General features: G+C 34.3%; 1 protein-coding gene across 2 annotated transcripts in view; it reads left to right on the forward strand.

Annotated features, from left to right (window-relative positions):
- atxn1a (ataxin 1a) overlaps positions 1–19,988 on the forward strand; it is a 131,236-nt gene that overhangs the window by 14,933 nt on the left and 96,315 nt on the right. The window contains exon 1 of one of the 2 annotated variants that reach the window (XM_051136243.1): positions 19,076–19,122. The exons of the other annotated variant lie outside the window; for it this stretch is intronic. The gene's annotated coding sequence lies outside the window, so the exon portion shown is untranslated. Of the gene's footprint in view, positions 1–19,075; positions 19,123–19,988 lie in introns of those variants that run through there. 2 annotated transcript variants of the gene reach the window in all.

The following is a 19,988-nucleotide window of genomic DNA, read 5'->3' on the forward strand; positions in this document are numbered from 1 at the left end:
GGTTATTATGATAAATTAAAACTAAAAGCATAAAAAAACATTCTTTAAAATAGACCAGTAACTGAAATAAAATGAAATCTAAACAATTCAGCATACAAAAAAATAAACTTTTTTAATTTCAGCTAGTTGCCAGGATAATATTTCTTGTTTTCAGAAGAGATGCAATTGCTTTATACTCAGTTGTGCTTCCATATGGTTTATTTTTTGCATGTCAAGTTTTGTCCTTCTGATGCTTTAAATGAAGGCCCGCCTTCCGAAAAACTGAATGTGTTGTGATTGGTTAGCCGTCCCACTGTGTACTGTGTACTGCCACGCCCCTTACCAAAATACAACTGTTGGCGCAAGCTAGACTAAAGTGATTCTTGCGTTTTAAATATAAATATTTTTCTTACAAAAACGTATCGATTCACTACAGGAGGCCTTTATTGACCCCCGGGAGCTGTGTGAGGCACTTTTTGTTATGGATGGATGCACTTTATTGGACTTGTTTTGGACTGATGAGGAGAACCGTCTATGCCGTTCTAAAGCTTGGGAGTGCCGGGATAATTTTTAATATCACTCTGATTGCATTCGTCTCAGTGCTTGTTTTTATACCAGCGGTGTCTCTGCAGTGCGTTGCGGCTCTGATGTGGGCACTGCCATCATTCTAGTCAATGCTTGTGTTTATAACACAATTTTACAGATTTACAAAAAGTTACATTGTTAGATGAGGTTTAAGATATTTATGTGCAATATAAAGTCACAAAATAAGAAAAAAGTTGCAATTTTAAGTAGGACTGGATGATTAATTGAACAGTAATCGACACCGAAATTCAGAACCTCTAACCAACATTTTATTTTCTATTTTATTTTTTTTAAATCCTGTTAATACTATACCATTAAAAATATACTACTGCTTGTGTAGTTGGAGCAATACAAATGTTTATCACTGTTACGCTCTGGTCTTTGGCAGTGTGTCACACATGAGTGGCACTTACAAGACCGTGTCAAGTTAACAGAATTTAACCAGTTAGCTTGACAGAAGAGACATGATTGCTTTATGTGATAAACAGATTTAATTTAGGCTTTTATTCATATATAAACATTAATTAATGCACATACACTGAGCACATGAAATATGGTAAACGGTAGCTCAGTTGTGCTTTCTTGACATGCAAGTACTGACTTTTTGATGAAAGTTTTGTTTGCTTACAATTTTAGTGGATGGACAAGAATTTTAATTTTTGGGTGAACTATTCCTTTAAATTTAAAGTTTAAATTTCTTTCACAGAATTTTACAGATTTAAAAAGTACAGTTATTAGATGAGGTTTAAAATTAGATATTTAGTCACAATGTGCAGTAGAAAGTCAAAAAATAAGAAAAATTTCCAGTTGTGAGTAGAGCTGGACGATTAATCGAAACTGAAACTGAAATTCAGAACCTCTAACCGACGTGATTTTCCCATGTCAGTTATTTCGTTTTTTTTAATCCTATTAATACTTTCCAATTAAAAACATACGACCATGTGTGTAGTCGGCACTATACAGACACGTATGACTGTTGCGCTCACGTGTTTGACGTGTCGCACGTGAGTGGCACATTTGAGATGGCTTGTCAAGTTAGCAGAATTTAACATGTTAACTTGACAGACATGATTGCTTTATATGGATGAACAGAATTAAAATTTTGGGGTGTACTATTTGGGGTGTATAGTCGGCACTATACAGACATGTATGACTGTTGCGCTCGCGTCTTTTGCAGCGTCTTGCAGGTGAGTGGCGATTTTAAGACTAACAGCATTAAGTAAACCTCATCTCAGTTCCAAAACAGTGGACCAATCAGAAGACCACAGAGGTGGGGCAAGTGTTGCAAGGTTTTGTGTATAGTAGCAGGTTGGCATGGCAAGTTTTGTATTTGACGGTGACCATGATTTCATCAAGTAGGACGTGTTTGTGATCTGTTGGTCCTTGAACAACATTCGTAGCATCCAGTCAGATTATAGTGTTAGTGTGGTTTTGGGTCTTCCATTTTTATCAATGGTGATTTTAGGGGTAGATAATGTTATAGGTTTTGTTTTAGGGTTAGAGAGACATATGTTTACATATTCCAGGACCAGCGAATGATGAGCTTGTCCTGCTTGGCAAAATCACGCTCACCCTGGATCCACCTAGTTAGACTAATGAAACATTACATGGCCATGCCAAGCTTTCAGTACGACCTTTAGCATAAACACTACATAAATGCATGAAGATGTTCTGGAATGACTGAACGTACCACCAGCCATGCATGTCACGGTACATGTTACTAAACCAAGCCAGTCTGACACCTTCCCACATTCACTGCGATTGTGATTCTAGTAAATGTCAGTACGTGATGCATAACCAGCTGTCACGGGCTGAAGCATTGTCACCTTGAGCATCCATGAACTTTCATGATTTGACTGGAGACTACGCTGTGGCCGGAGGACGGTCCTCTCGCTGAGCGTGCTTGTGTTGTTCTGGAGATTACATCAGGAAAGGCATACCAGAAAGGGGCTGTGGGCTTCTTCTTTTTCCTGTTGGGAAATGATTTGATTCATGTCGCCTGTGTTCGCAGCAACCTATTCATACCAGTTACCTCAACGCTGAAGCACATGCCGAGCTCTGGCGTTTCCTCTCAGCCGCTGACAGAGAGACAGTGGGGTAAAATATGGGCTGTGCTGTGGAACACAGAATAGCACTGTATTTTTTGGGCTTTGAGCGACTTCAGAGAGGAGGCAGTACTTTTTGAGCTTCTCTGACAGGAACCCACCCTTAGAGAAACATTATACGGGAGACTCGCAATTTCAAGCATAGTCTACTTTGAGCACAAAGACATTCCTTCCCGTTCGCCGCCGAGCCTTCAAACTTTCAAGTCCAAAGACAAGGGAACGTAACTGTTTCCAAATAGTTTTCTCTGTGAAAAACTTTGGCAGATGATGTGCCGTAGCCCTCGCGCTATCTGCTCAGAAGTTGCTAGATTAGCAGGTTTCATCGAATTCTCACAGTCCATTTGCCAAGTGTAGCGCGTGATTGTTCGATAAATAGTAATATTTCTCAATCCTGCCTGTTCTAGCTTAGAAAGCGGTGGACTTGTTGTTGTTGCTGTTGTTATGTTTAATCTTTTAAGCCTGAGGGCAGATTTTGTAAAACATTGTAAAGGAATTACACATTGTTACACCAACTTCCCATAGTTACTCCAATTTCCCAAATCTCAGAGGATAATTCAGACCTTTCAGTAAGCATTCTGCATTTATTTTTTGGAAAGAGGATTTTTTTTGTTTGATGTGGTCAAAAAAAGCGTTTAGCCTAACTATTTTACAGAGGAACCACATCTCATGTGCCATGCTTTAAATGGTAACACTGGTTACAAAAAGGTGTCATTTGTTAACAGTAGTTAATGGATTAACTAACATGAACGAAAAATGAATAATACAGTTATTACACATCTTTTAATCTTTGTTAATGTTAGTTAATAAAAATACAGTCATTTATTGTTCATGTTATTTCACAGTGCATTAACCAATGTTAATAAACACATCTTGTGATTTTAATAATGCATTAGTAAATGCTGAAATTAACATTAACTAAGATTAATAAATGCTGTAGAAATATTGTTTTTTTTTGTGTGTGTAATTCTGAATTCATGTTAACTAATGTTATTAACTAATGTTAACTAATGCACGTTATTGTAAAGTGTTACACAGTGTTAAACAGTAGTTATATTATTATTTATAAATGTCTAAATAGCAAACAACAAAAAGTATCATACTTTTGTATAATTGTTCCTGTTTATTTTTCATAAACATTCATCCTCACATTTAGACTGAAAAACAACTTTGCACAAATATGATAAAATATACAACTATAACAGCAACTACAATAATAATAATAATAATAATAATGATGATGATGATGCATATTGTATCTTTTGACTGATGGAGTTACGAATCAAAGCAACTTTGCATAAATATAATGGGATAAAAATAAAGAAATTGATAAGAATGCAAATAATAATAATAATAATAATAATGCATATCATATCTTTTGTTTGATGGAGTTTAGGAAGCGAAGCAACTTTGCATAAATATAATGGGATACAAATGTAGAAATTATTATTATTATTAATTTGTATATTTCGATTGATGCAATACAGGAAGCAAAGCATCTTTGCATAAATATAATGGGATACAAATAAAGAAATTGTTATTATTGATACATGTAATGTTTTTTTGTTTTCTAATAATTGTGTTATTGTATCAAAGCTAAAATAATACAATAATTAACATTCATTGTAGTTTAGATAGCAAAACAACTTTCAATATAATATAATAAATATAATATTATAAATATAATATATAAATAATATAATAATAAATAAATGTAATATATTATATAATAAATATAATATAACAAAGCAACTTTTAATAAATATAATGGGATACAAATTAATAAATTCTTAGTATAATAATAATAATAATAATAATAATAATAATGCATATTATATGTTTTGATGCAGTTTAGGAAGCAAAGCAATTTGCATAAATTGCATTAATGGGATACAAATATAGCTATTATTATTATTTTTAATATATTACTATTAATATGTGTCATGTTTTTACATTTTGTTTTACATTGTGTTATTGTATCAAAGCTAAAATAATTACTATTCATAGTTTAGATAAAACCACTTTAAATATAATAAAATATTAATAATGAAATATAATAATAATAATAATAATAATAATAATATATAATATAATAATGGAATTAATTTTAAAATAATGGAATGATATGATATAATAAAAATGACATTTAATAATAATAATACACAATAGACAACAATACATATATTGTATATTGTATATTATTATTATTATTAAATGCCATGTTTTTATTTTGTTTTAATATTTTTGTTATTATACATACTTACTATTTGTCATTATTTGTTATTAGTCAAAGCTGAAATATATCAGCAACATTATCATATCATTATCATCATTATTATTCATAATACATGCCATTTTTATTTCATTTTCTAATTAGATTCTAATCCATTTGATTCTAATTCTAATTTGATATTATTGTGTTATAAAGCTAAAAAACACAATAATTAAAATAGATTCTATATACCTGTTATCAAACACAAACTAGAAAAAAAAACATTTGTGTTGTATAAGAGTTAACTAATTGCTGTGTTTCAACACATAACAGCTCTCCTCTCTCGCTTGGTTTGTTCCTCTTTCTCACAACAGTTTAATCATGTTAACTAATCACTAGGGGTCAGATGATAGTATTTCTGTTTCTGATAAGAAGTTTTTCCATTAAATGGGTCAGTTGAAAAGACATGAAGCGCTGCGGTCTAATCTGGGAATTCTTCTTAAGGGCTTTTTGGTAACCACTGCTGCGTTACTTAAAATTGTGCAGCGTTTCTCTTATAGTTAATTAAAAGACCCCAGATCCTTCCCTCAATTACTTATCAATTATCCCGGTGCTTCTCTGCGGTTCTGCAGGGCTGACTGGGCCGTTCCCCCAGGTGATGTGGATTTGAATGGGACGGTATAAAGAAGCAGAGCTGTGTTGGTGTATTTATGTGTATGAGAGTGGGGGTGGGAGGGGGGTTTCTTTTCATTTCTACTACTGCAGTCGTTTTCCTTTTTTTCTCGTCATCATCTGCCCCACTTTCAGTCTTTCATCTTCAGAATGGACTGTCAAGGAGATGTATGTTTGTGTGGGAGTGTGTCACCTTGTGTTTTTATGTGCATGTGTGGGCAAGATGCCTTTACACGCTTTTATGTTACGTTGTGTGTGAAATGGGTGTGTACGCTGCGGTTTATAGAGGGTAAGCGTATGCAGGGAAAAGCTATTTCGGGCCTCTTGTGCTCTTGTATTTGAATCTGTAAACGTGTTGTGTGGGCTGGAAACTGAACGCTGCAACCGATATGGTGTGTGGAAACTAGTGGGGTCGTTGGTGAAACTCCAGCCGGGGGATCCCCTGAGCCTTGGCACCTCTCAGGAGCCTTATGTCTGTTTGCCATGTGGTCAAAGCTCAGTTGAGCGATATACAGGGTCCAAAATTAACTTTCTGCCAAATCAGTCCATGGTGATTGAATTGAGAAACAACGTAATCATAAAATAATATTTTAAAGGGATAGTTGACCCAAAAATGAACATAATTACTTTCACCTCTAAGACCTTTGTTCATCTTCGGAACACGAATTAAGATGTTTTTGATCAAATCTGAGAGCTTTCTGACCCTGCATAGACTACAACGCAATTGACACATTTAAGGCCCAGAAAGGTAGTAAGGACATTGTTAAAATAGTCCATGTGTCAACTGTGGTTCAGCTTTAAAGTCATTAAATACTTTTTGTGCGCAAGAAAACAAAAATAACTACCTTATTTAACAATTTCTTCTCTTCCGTGCCTTTTTTTGACATTGTCTTCAAATGCACGTCAAAGTACGACACTGGCGTTATTTTTGTTTTCTTTGCGCACAAGGAAATTTTCATTTTCAGGGTGAACTGTCCCTTTAAGGCCTATGAAGCTATATTTTGGCTTCTTTATAAATATAATTAAAATGTATTTTTCTCCTAATAAAATTGTGAATGTGTTCTTCATGTGTTTTTGTTTGGGTTCATTCTAATTCTTTTCATTTTTTCTTTCTTTCTTTCTTTCTTTCTTTTTTTTTAACAAATTAGTACTTTTATTCAGCAAGGATGTATTAAATTGACCAAAGGAGACAGTAAAGATGTTTATAATACTCAGTTTTAACTCTCTATTCTATTTATATTTGTCTTTATTAAATCCGGAAATCCTGAAAAAAATATCAGTTTCTTTCCAGAAAGATATTAAGCAGCACATCTGTTAATAATAATAAGTGTTTCTTTAGCAGCCAATCAGCATATTGAAATGATTTCTGAAGGATTATGAGACACTGAAGACTGAGATATGGCTTAACGTTCAGCTTTGCATCACATGAATAAATTGCATTTTAACATACATTAAAACAGAAATCTGTTATTTTTAGGGCTGTCAGTTTAATTAATTAATTCGTTAATAATGTGGTTAAAAAATATTGCGGTTAAAGTATTTTAACGCAGTTGACACACCGGCCCCGCGGCCAGACATGTACATCATCTTATATTTCATACAGTTCACTGTTGACAAATATGATGCAGGTTAACAACATAAATGCAGTTATGCCCTAAAATTTAAGATATTGGTGCAAAAAAAAGCCCCTGTATAGTTTTGTCTCATATTTATATACATCCCATATTACATGATATCACTTGGGCAGCAAGAGCAATATGACACGAGTGCTGATTTTGTCCCATCTATCACAAGCATAAATGTGATTTTTATACAGCAGTTCAGTAAATAAGAAGTTGATATTGTGTTATACTTTAAACACCATATTATGTGTTTTTGCTCAATTTTGCAGAGAACATATTACCTTTAAAGCCACAGCAGAATTGTTGCATGTCTCAGACCAACACAATGGTGTTTAATTCCTGAATGAATCTGCAATTTGAATGAATCATGTGAATCAATGATTCAAAGGCCCATTCATATAAAGAGCCATTTGCTTAATTCCTGAATGAATCAGCCATTTGAACGAATCAAATCAAATGAGTGCATGACTCAAGACATTTACCACCACCTGCTGGCAGGTTTAGTTTCCTATTTAGAGTATCATTTCATAAAAAAAAAGAAGAATAAAAAAAATAAATAAAAACATGTAATGATTTACTCACCCTCATGTCTTTTCAAACCTTTCTTTTGTTGTACATGAAAAAAGGTATTTTGAAGACTGTTGGTGACAAAGCTGTTTTGGTTACCATGACTTTCATTATCTGAACAAAAATTACTGAGATGTTTCTCAAATTATCTTTTTTTATGTTCCATAGTTTACGTTAGGCCGTGTGTAATATGTGTAATAAATTATGTGTTGAATCAAATAAAATATTTCTTTCTAAAGCTACAATTTGTAATGTCTACTTGATATGTTCTCATTTAACACAAAAATAGCTTTAAATAATCAAATTTATTTTGCAGTTAATTAGATTAATTAATCGACACATCATGTAATTAATTAGATTAAAAATTTTAATCAACTGAATTAGTAAAAAAAAAATTATAATATAGTTTATATAATAGTATTATAATGCTATTATAATATTATAATATATAATAATATATAATATATAATATAAATGTAAGTATTATATAACATAATAGTATTATAATAGTTAATTGAATTTTTGATTAAATAAATGCAGCAAAAATACTTTTTTCAAAAACGGTAGAAAATACTAACCCCAAACCTTTGAATGCCAATGTTTATTCTATTCTGTTCTGTTCTATTCTATTCTATTCTATTCTATTCTATTCTATTCTATTCTATTCTATTCTATTCACTCATGAGTGTGTTTAATGCATTTAGTTTTTTGCTATGTTGTGATCACTGTGATTTCAACCATGCATTATTTTGTTGCTTATAATTCCTAAAAAAGCTAGAGGCAGTTTCATTAACTTGCCAAGCCATTTGTTTTCCACATATTTTTATGCAAATTTTCAATATTCCTTGGATGAGAATATTATTAATAACCACCAATCTAATTATATTGGGCTACAGTACACATCTCTGTTCTTTCTTCAAGATGTCATTGTTTTCCAAAGGCACACTCATAAACGCAGCTCTCTGGGCTTTCAACAGTGGCTGTTGTTGATCACAGAGGGTCTGCGTTCCCCCCTCTGGGATTTGGGAAAGTTTTTTCAGGCTGGCCGGGCACCAGAAGGCTTCACATCTCGGCAGATATCCTCAGACCCAGTGTGCGTTAAGTAACAGCAGCAAGAATCTCTCTAGTGTAAGTGTGTGTTTGTGTGTCTCTGCATCCTTCATTACATAAGCAGGGTCAGTGCAAACAGAGACCCGCAGAGACGAGAAATGAGGGCCCCTGACGTGTCCGCTGTACACATACACACACATTTTGTGTCTAGTTTACAGGACGGCAACCATATAAATCAAGTTAACAACAAACAGACTATGAAAAAGCATTTTCACCCCAGGCGTGCAGGTCTCAAATACCCTTTCTGATAAAAATCACAAGGTGGGTCACATGACGTGCATGCTCAGGTCACTGGGTAGCTCTTTGAAAAATAGCTCCTGCTTTGTAAAACAGGTTTTGTCTGCAGAATCAGTTGTATCATGTGTTGTACGTCCCACCGCCAATGAGATTACTTTGCGGGTCATTTGTTTCCTGCGGTTTCAGAGCTACCGTGGCGCTGTTATGTAAGAGTCTTCATTGAAAGTGACAGAAAAAGGTTTTCCGAAAGGTTTCGTGACCTTTTATCCGGTCGTTCCGAGGCTGTAGTGTTAACAAACCGTTTGTAGGGGAGCATGGGAAGGCTAAAAGGTTTTGCTGTCAGAGTGGTGAAATCTCGTGGTGGTTTGGATTGAATCGGCCGGTCCCCGCTGACTGTCTGCCGGGCCTCGCACATGTGCGCACACATACGCACGCGGCGGGGGTGTCGTGCGATTGACTGCCGGCGCTGGAGCGCTGGGCTTGTGGTGTTTCATTCGCACTCCGGCTCCATTTCTGCCGCTTTCACTGAGCCCCAACTTTCGTAAAGCACATGCTTGTGTTCATCCTTTATGTTCTGAGAAAGAGAGTGGGAGGGACAGCTTGCACTGAGAAAAAAGGTATTGTGGTATCTATTGTGTGTTTATAGTGTTTTGTGTGTATATAGTGGTATTTCTATTATCATGGTATTTCTATACTTTCTTTGATCATTTTTTATTCTATTAAAAATCTGTAAATCTTTATTTACAAATTTAATTTAATTTAATTTATTATTTTAATTCAATTTATTTACAGAAAATTAAAATCTATTAAACTAAAAACTGAAATTAATTATTTATGAATAATTATACCATTGTACCACAGTATTATACCATGGTATTTCCTTGTTTTTTTTTTGTAGACAATGTGTTTTTAGTCATGTACCATGTTATTTTTTTATCCAATACCATGGTATTGTCCATGGTATTACCTTGTTGTTTTAAATAAACCATGGTATTGCTTTTTAGATATGCACCTTTTTTGTGTACATGTATCATTTTATTACCTTTTTAGACATACACCATGTTATTGCTAGTTTTCTTTACATGTACCATGGTATTACCTTGTTATTTAGATATGTACCATGGAATTACCTACTGCACTATAAAATTTAACTAGTCGTTTTAACATATACCATTTTATTAACTTGTTTTTACACATATGCCATGTTATTGCTAGTTTCTTCACATGTACCATGGTATTACCTTTCTTTTTAGATATACACCATAATATTACCTTATTTTGTACATGTACCATTTTATTACTTTGTTATTTAGATATGTACCTTGGCATTACCTTGCTTTTTGGATAAGCACTATTACTAGTATTAACTGTTTTTTTTGCATGTAACATTTTATTACCTTGTTTTTAGACATGCACCATATAATTGCTATTTTTATTTTACATGTACCATGGTATTACCTTGCTTTTTAGATATGCACTGTAATATTAACTTGTTTTTAATATGTACCATTTTATTACCTTATTTTTAGACATGCTATTGTTATTGATGTTTTAACGCAGTACGTAGAACGGGAAGAAGGAGGCGGGAACCGGCGAACACTTGAACACTTTAATAATAAAATAAACAAACACAAAAGTAAAGCGGCAGCCCCTCACGGACGACTGCCGCACACAAAATAAAGTCCAGGCCTGGTCCTCTCTCGTCTTCCACTGTCGTCGCTCCTCCTTTTATCCTGTCGGAGCTCCTCCGTGGGCTTCGAGACCGGTGAGTGGCGCAGGTGTCGCTCATTATCATTATACTCCACCGGCCTCGTTCCGTTCCCACGGCTCTCGGCCCCGCCCCACTCATCACAATGTTATTGTTACATGTTCAGTAACGTTATTGATTTTTTTTTTTTTACGTGCACCACGGTATTACTTTGTTATTTAGATATGTACTGTGTTTAGATATAGGCCATGATATCAACTTGTTTTTTTACATACCCCATAACATTACCTTTTTTTTTGGATATGCACTACAATTGTGCATGTCTCAATTGGCTTAAAGGAGAAGGCCACTTCCAAAACAAATATTTACATATAATGTACTCACCCCCTTGTCATCCAAGATGTTCATGTCTTTCTTTCTTCAGTTAACAGAAATTATGTTTTTTGAGGAAAACAATTATGCATTTTCTCCATATAATGGACTGGTATGGTGCCCCGATTTTGAACTTTGAACCAAAAGGCAGTTTAAATGCGGATTCAAAATGCAGTTGTAAACAATCCCTGTGGAGGAAGAGGGTGTTACTAAATCCTAATGGAATATGTCCCAAAATACACTACAGGAAACCATTCCTGTTTTTTTTTTTTTTAGCAGGGATTTGAAGCATCTTGATTTACTGGACGAGATGGTACTATGATGTTATTTTGAATACCTTTGAGAACCATGAAAATACTATAATTTATGAATATTGTAATCATTCATTGTCTTGGAATAGATCAAGATTCCAATATTGCTATCTGATACCACCAGTATGTTTCGTTGTGGTAGAATGTGTAATTATTGAAACTGAGAAAGACCGAGAGAGCGAGAGTGCAGACAAGTGAATAGAGATGTGCTTGAGTGTGCTATGTATTTCGGATTGTAATGCCTTGCAGCTCTAATCCTTGCATTATACCCTCTGTGGATTTGCCCATGGAATTACCCTGTAGTAAAGAGCTCAGTGTGAGTGACTGGGCCAGCGTGGGCTGACGGTGGCCAGACGCTGATAAGTAACGCTGATGGAGGGGAGGGTGCGGTCTGAGCGACAGCGAGAGGGTCTCTACTGTGTGCCTTTCTCACTGAGTGGCATGAAACCAAGACAGGGAGAGAATCTCATTGGATGTGACAGTGTTGTGAAAAACAAACCAGCAGCAACATAGCAAGTGAATTACAGAAGCAGAGGCCTGGTGTCTGGGAAAGGACTGACCGCTGGTGTGTGTGAGCATGCGGTTGTGTGTGTATGTGGGAGTTGCTGATTTATTTATTTATTTTTTTCAAGTACGTGCAAATGCTCATAAAGGTTTTTTTCTTTCTTTTTTGTGTGTCCACCACAGCAATTTTAATTACAATCCTAATTGATTTAATAAGCAATGGCTGTATTTTAACAGCTTTGGAGCATTTACTAAAGCACAGAAATTAAGGTTTTTGAGGAAAACATTGCAGGATTTTTGTCTATATTGTGTACTTTAATGGGGATCAGCGGGTTGAAGGTCCAAATTGCAGTTTTAATGCAGCTTCAAAGGGCTCTACACGATCCCAGCAAAGGTGTAAGGATCTTATCTAGCAGAACGATGTGTCATTTTCTAAAAAAAAAAAAAAAAAAAAAAACACCAAATGCACTAGCTTGACCTCATGGATTACGTAGTCACAAATATTGAACCCATGTTTACAAAGCTAACGTCCAAAATAATTAAACACCCGTTACAAAAAAAGGTACAACAACGATGTTGGGTGATTTCGAAGTTGGAAGAGAAAATGAGATGGAGTTTTTTGCCCCACACTACCTTTTTGAACCAGAGTATAAAACGGAAGAACTAACTGTGTGTGACCTTTCCAATGTGAATACGTAATGCGTGAAGTCGTGCATGCACGTCGTACACCTAGTGAAGTATAGAAATCTTAATTTTTTTTTTAGAAAAAAAACGTTTCGCTAGAGAAGACGCTTATTCCTAGGCTGGGAGCGTGTAGAGCCCTTTAAAGCTGCATTGAAACTGCAATTTGAAGTTCACTGAAGTCTATTACACTGTAAAAAAAACAAAAAGAAAACACAATTTGTTGAGTTACCTTAAAATAATTTGTTACCCTGCAGACTTAAAATTGTAAGTTCAGTCAACTCAAATAAGTTTAGTCAACTTAAAATGTTAAGTTGTACTAAGTGAAAACTTAGATTTTTGAGTTGACCAAACAAACAATTTGGTTTGTTAAACTTAAAAGCTGGGCTTGTTACCCAGCTGTCTTAATTTTAAGTTGAATGAAGTCAAATATCTAAGTTGTCACTTAGTACAACTTAACATTTCAAGTTGACTAAACTTTTTTTGAGTCGACTGAACTTAAAATTTTAAGGCAGCAGGGTAACAAATTATTTTAAGTTGACTCAACAAATTGTTTTTTACAGTGTATATGGAGAAAAATCTTGGAATGTTTTCCTCAAAAACCTTAATTTCTTTTCGACTGAAGAAGGAAAGACATGAACATCTTGGATGACATCGGGGTGAATAAATTATTAGGAAAATTTCTGGAAATTATCTAATCCTTATATATATATATATATAAACTATTGTCGAAACAAAATGTCCTTAAACTAAGGCTAACAATAAAATAAAAACTGAAAATATCATGTTTTGTATGTAATGCATGTCTGTGGTGAATAAAATCCACATGCTTCCTTTTGTTTAACCAGAATATCAATTCTTTAATTGTTCCAGAAATGTGTGCAGAGTGGTGAATAATTACAGAATAATGATTCATGGAGTCCAGTCTTGTCAAATATGTGGAAAACTTGTTCTGTGCTGTATTTAACTTTTATAACACTGTAAATCTCTGATGTTTAAAATACAAACATTTTAATCTGCAGATAGAAAGGATTGATAACTCTTTTGTGCTTTTAAAAAAAGCTTCATCAGAAAGATGTCAATAATCATGCTAAAAATAATGCTAATGTTGACCAAAGTGCTATAAAGTCTCCAATATACTGTGTATCGTTAAAGTATGTGTTCTGGGTAAATGCCTTCTGTGATGACAGTGGGGATGGTTTAGCCAATCATAGCTTTCATTTCTGGATGTTTGATTGTTGAATTCCTATGGGTGATGGAGGGCTGCAGTTTTGTAAGCCTCCGTTTGTGGCCTGCAATTTTAATCTTCACTTAGGAGAGTGTGATGAAGGTGTTTCAGGGTTTGCCTGTTTTATTACTGCTAAAACGTATTCAGATCTCAAGGGAGGATTAGCTGAATGATGTGGAGTAGATGAATAACCAACTCGGGTGTCTTGAATGAAACTACCTGATATATACAGATAGCCTGCACGACTGAAATTATTCATGGATGCATTACGTAAGCTCAGAACAGCAAATACTAAACACTGCCAAATTATCAATGTTCATGTCATAAAGCGATTAGAGGCCAATTCGATCATGCCTGGACTTAAAGGCATAGTTCACACATAAATCTCATTCACATGCTAATTGTAATTTTATGGCACTTTCTTCGTAATATCTCTTTTTGTCTTTCACTGGAGAAAGAAAGTCATACGGGTGACGTGAGGGTGAGTAAATGATGACCAAACCTTAATTTTGTGTTACCTGTCCCTTTAAGGATTAGTTTGTAGTTACTCCCTTGGAGCCGTAGTGTTATATTACTGTGAAGCAAGAGTCCATTGACAGTTCACCAGAAAGTCATTGTCATGAAGCTTGTCCTGGGTGGAGTGTTTGTGTGTGTTTTCATTATCCGTGTCAGCAGTGTGCTGCGTGACTGGCTGCTGCGTGCTGACAGGTCAGAGGTCAACCATCTGCGGTGAGCAGGGGAACTTTGAGCTGACCGATAGGGGTGTGTGTTTGTGGTTATGTAACTGCCGCTGAGTCTATCGTGTGTGTGTGTGCGCCAGGAGCTTCATTCAGTAGCTCGTAAAGGGCTGTTCACGTTGACGGCGATTCGTAGCGACAGAACAACCTGAAGTCTTTCATTTTCAATAAGAGTTCTGGCGAGCAGTTGCCATGACGGAGATAAAATTTCTGCAAGTAGGCAGTGATGTTAAAATGTTCTGTTCTGATAGGGTGTGCCAAAATGCTAAATGCAAATAATCCAGATGATCTAACCATATAATTGTGTATTATATTAATTATGATTGCAAAAGAATAAATCTTGATTTTGGAAGGAGAGAAGAAAATGCTTCCCATATCTTGTGCTATTGACATTGAGTGTTCAACCAAACATCTACCAGTTACTGTACTCTACTTTACAACAGCAGGATGTGTAAAAGCTTTCAAAAAGAACATACTGGAAATAAAATTAAATAGTTGCAATTAACACAATACTATTACATGCTTATGCTGTATTGACATAATTGTTTTCCTATTCGGTCTGTCATGTTAATAATTTTACATTTTGTGGTACCTGTGCAGTTTATGATATTATTAGTTAAATATAAATAATTGTTTGGTTGATTTTCATTTCACATTCAGACTTTTATTTTAGATTTTCAGACAAAATAAAACTAGACAGTTAAACACATTTAGCCAGTGTTTTAAGATAAATAACTGTACATAAGGGAGTTAAAACATTGTGGGAGATAGTAGTAGATGAGAGAGTTTAGAGAGAGTAAAGTACACACACTGTGTGTGTGTGTATGTGTGTTAAATAAAGCAAATAATTTTTTTGCTTTAAAATATAAAAAGTTTTATATTTTCAGATTTTAAAATCTAAAAATTAGGTGTTTTGTATTTTAAGACTAAAATATAAATACAATTTATATAAATACAACAATACTTTTTGGGTTAGTCTTCAGTCATTTTAATTTGCTCTGTGTAAAAACAATGTAATTTAGAAGGTAAATAAATGTGTGTGTATGTGTTTTGGTTTACTCTATTGCTATTTGGGGGTCAGCATTAACTGGAAAAAAAATCATAAATAGAGCAAATCATTTTTTAGTCTTAAAATATAAAAAGTTTTATATTTTCATATTTTAAAATATACAATTTTTGTCTTTTGTATTGTAAGACTAAACAAATATAAATATAATTTAACACTTTCTGGGTTAGTCTGCAATAATTTAAATTTGCTCTATATAAAACAATTTAGTTTAGATGCTAAATGTAGATGCTGTGTAAATGTGTGTGTGTGCCTATTTAACCATATTTTAGGCACAATTTTTTTTACCCATCATTGAGTTAAATCAGACAAATTATGGGACATGCTCATTTGTAAAATGTTATAAAACATGATATAAAAAATATGTGTGTGCATGTATGTGTGTACCTACTTAACCATATTTTGTGAACAAAATTGTATCAATAATTGGGTTAAATCTGACAAATTTTGGGACATGCTTATTTGTAAACATTATAAAACACGTGATTGAAAAATGAATTACTTAAAATGAATAAATGTACAAAAATGTATTTGAAATTTATTTTATGCTGACTGTACTACAAATACATTTACTTATTTATGTACTTAATAAAAATACCTTGCAATTGTACTTGTAGGCCTGGTTTCATAGACAGGGCTTAGCTTAAAGGAGAAGTCCACTTTCAAAACAAAGATTCACAAATAATGGTCTCACCCCCTTGTCATCCAAGATGTTAATGTCTTTCTTTCTTCAGTCGTAAAGAAATTAAATTTTTTGAGGAAAACATTTCTGGATTTTTCTCCATATAATGGACTGATATGTTGCCCCGATTTTGAACTTTCAAAATGCAGTTTAAATGTGGCTTCAAATGATCCCAAATGCGGTTGTAAACAATCCCAGCTGAGGAAAAAGGGTCTTATCTAGCAAAACGATCGGTTATTTTAATAAAAATAATACAGTTTAAATACTTTTTAATCTCAAATGCTCATCTTGTCTTGCTCTCCCTGAACTCTGTGTATTCTGGCTCAAGACAGTTAGGGTATGTCAAAAACTCCAATAGTATTTTCTTGCTCAACTTCAAAAATCATTTCAAAATCGTCCTACATCACTGCAGAAGTACCGACCCAGTCTATGCAAAGTGAACATGCGAAAAAGATCATACACCCTTAACAAAAAAGGTAAAACAGCGATATAGGACGATTGAGGTTGAGGGAGAACATGAGATGGGAGTTTTTCGACATACCCTAACTGTCATGAACCAGAACAAAAACAGTTCAGGCAGAGTAAGACAAGACGAGCGTTTGACATTAAAGAGTATATAAATTGTATTATTTTTATGAAAATAACCGATCGTTTTGCTAAATAAGACCCTTTTTTCTCGGCTGGGATCGTTTACAACGGCATTTGGGATTGTTTGAAGCCGCATTTAAACTGCATTTTGGAAAAATGACTTCAAAATCGGGGCACAATATCAGTCCACTATATGAAGAAAAATACTGAAATGTTTTCCTAAAAAAACATAATGTCTTTACGACTGAAGAAAGAAAGACACGAACATCTTGGATGACAAGGGGGTGAGTACATTATATGTAAATCTTTGTTTTGAAAGTGGACTTCTCCTTTAAGCCAGGAATAGGCCTTAGTTAAATTAAGATATTTAAGCAGCTTTAAAAGAAAACATAACAGCCTTAGAAGAAACCGTTACAGTTGTGCATCTTGAGACAGAACAATGGCACTGACGTATTTTAAGATATGTTGCAGCATGATTTTTTCAGTTGAGACAACTTAAACATGCATTTTAGTCTGGGACTAACCTTAAGCCTCGTCTGTCAAACAACTAATTTTGTAGTTAATCCACTTCAGTCATGCAGAAGTAGTGCTGAAGTGTAACTAAAGATATATTTAAATATATTTGATTGTGCTAAAGTGGAACTATCACAAGTATGCTTTAGGTACACTTGAAATATATTGCATTTAATCACTGATATTATTCAAAGACCATACAGTCTTTAACAGTATAGACATTAGAACACATTTTAGGCTTAATATTAAGAAATGTGCATTGTAAGCAAGTACTGCATTAAATAAAGTTTTAATTATATGTTTTATATCAGTAAGTCTTGAGTGATATGTCAATAAATGTTAATAGATGTTAAATATATAACATTTTTACTAGGGTACATATTATTGTAAAATTGCAAAAAGTTTTCTGTAAGGTTTAGGTTAAAGTAGCCTAGTAAATATGTGTTTGCAACTATACTTTCTATATTTTTGAATAATAAGATCATAAATGTCCTCACTATTCAAAAATGTACTCAATAATAAAATGAAACAAATATAGTGTGTGTGTGTGTGTGTGTGTGAAAGAGAAAGAGAGGGAAAGCTGAGGTTAAGACATTTTTAACCTTTTCTTTAGTAATATAAACACAGCTGCTAATGTGAATGGGCAGATGAACTTGACATTATGAATTTTTTAAAGACTGAAAGCCCTCAGGAACACACACACACACACACTGTAGCTGCGCAAATAGAAATGGTGAAGGTCATTTTGTTAGTGGGAGATTAAAGCTCCATAATGTCTGTCTTTTTTGTGTTATTATTATATTATCTTACTTCAAAGTAATGTGCAATAACACTAGTAGCAGTTCATTTTAGGGGGCGGGGGATGACAACACTCAGGCTGTGAGGGACAGAAGTACAGTTTCTACTGTTGGACATGTAGACTGATATATATGTGTATGGTTTGTGAAAAAAAAAAAAAGACGCCACGTTGAGCACACTGTGTTTTGGTTTAGTTTGTGTCCAACAAAAACACCATCTACGCTATACAGGCATATCACTTAGCATTGTTAGCATGTTAATAATATCCCTTGACTTGTTTCGTAAAGGAACAAATACAAGTGGTGTAGATCTGACTGTTTGTGGTCAGCTGCCATTTAACCATTACACTTCTGTTATTCGTCAGAAAGATGCAAGAGAAACAGCAGCATGCAGCCTTACTCAGCTGCTGAATTACGGGAAACAGAAACAGAGAATGCTGTTCATGAAACCAGGACGAGAACATACTCTTTATAGTGTTACCTAATATATATATGAATTGTTTTACATTTTGTCACTTCCCAACTACTCGTATTCCAGTAAGCCTATGTCTTAATTTGACTGTGATATGATTAGGTTTTGAAATATAAGATGAGTAAGTGTTACTTTTAGTGTGACTAAATAAAAACTTCTCTTAATGGCGACTCAATAAAGGCAAGTCATACTGTGATATAATGTAATTGTTAATGTAAAAGTGTAATGTGTGTAATCCCTATGAAGGAAGAGGTGGGCGGTGTTTGACTGACAATGGGCGGGGTTTCAGACGGTCGTTAATATTCTTTCCTGCGCTTTTGAACAGTCAGCAAAATTCAGCGCTGCTGACTAAGTCAAGGAAGGGTGATGGTTTATATGTGAGTATATTTGTCTGTCTATATATACATATCTGTTGCTATGCATGCTTGTGTGTCTGATTCATAACATTTGCATTAGTATTCAGTGTTGTAAAAGTAAAACTGTTACTCTGAGTGGAGTCAAAGCTCCAGTGCAGATCATGTGGATCTTAACAAAAAGAGCAAAAATGGTCAGTAGAGTGTATAACAGAGAAGGAAATGATTTTTCCCATTCATTTTCTCCATAGGAATTTCAAATCATTGTGTAATAAAGACTTTTAAACCATGAACCACACCAGTGAGGGAATGAACTAATAATTATGCCATTTAAACCGCAATATAATTGAAACTTATTGCAAATGATTGAAATACATCATCTGTTTGAGCTTATACAGTGACTTATGTCAGTTGCAGTGCTTTCATAAGCACTGGAAGTTGTTCAGAGGCATGAAAGGTTTATACATGATGATTAAAATCAGTTTTTCTGTGGAGAGAATGAATTGTTATGAATTTTGTTTTCAGTTCTGCCAGATCTGCTGAGGATGAGCACCATGTGACCTACATGCACTGTAAACAAAAATAGTTAGTTTTACTCACCGGGTTGCCCTTTCAATTAAATACGAAATTGGCCCGCAGGTGTTTGAATCAAATTTTAACCAATGCAGTTTAAAGTGATGTAAACAGCTTGTGACTCCTCTACACGCATAAATACTGTATGTGCCCTCGTTGCCATGGATGATGGCATCTAAACATGACTAACTGGTGGTTTACTCCGAATAGATTTGACGCAGCAAAATTTAAGAGCAAAATGCACAAAAGGGCTTGTATCGTTCTGCCAGAGCATTACCTTTACCCTGCCCTTGTTTTGAAGGAACATACCAAAGCAA

This window comes from Labeo rohita, chromosome 19 (assembly GCF_022985175.1).
Source record: "Labeo rohita strain BAU-BD-2019 chromosome 19, IGBB_LRoh.1.0, whole genome shotgun sequence".
Classification (NCBI taxonomy): Eukaryota; Metazoa; Chordata; class Actinopteri; order Cypriniformes; family Cyprinidae; genus Labeo; species Labeo rohita.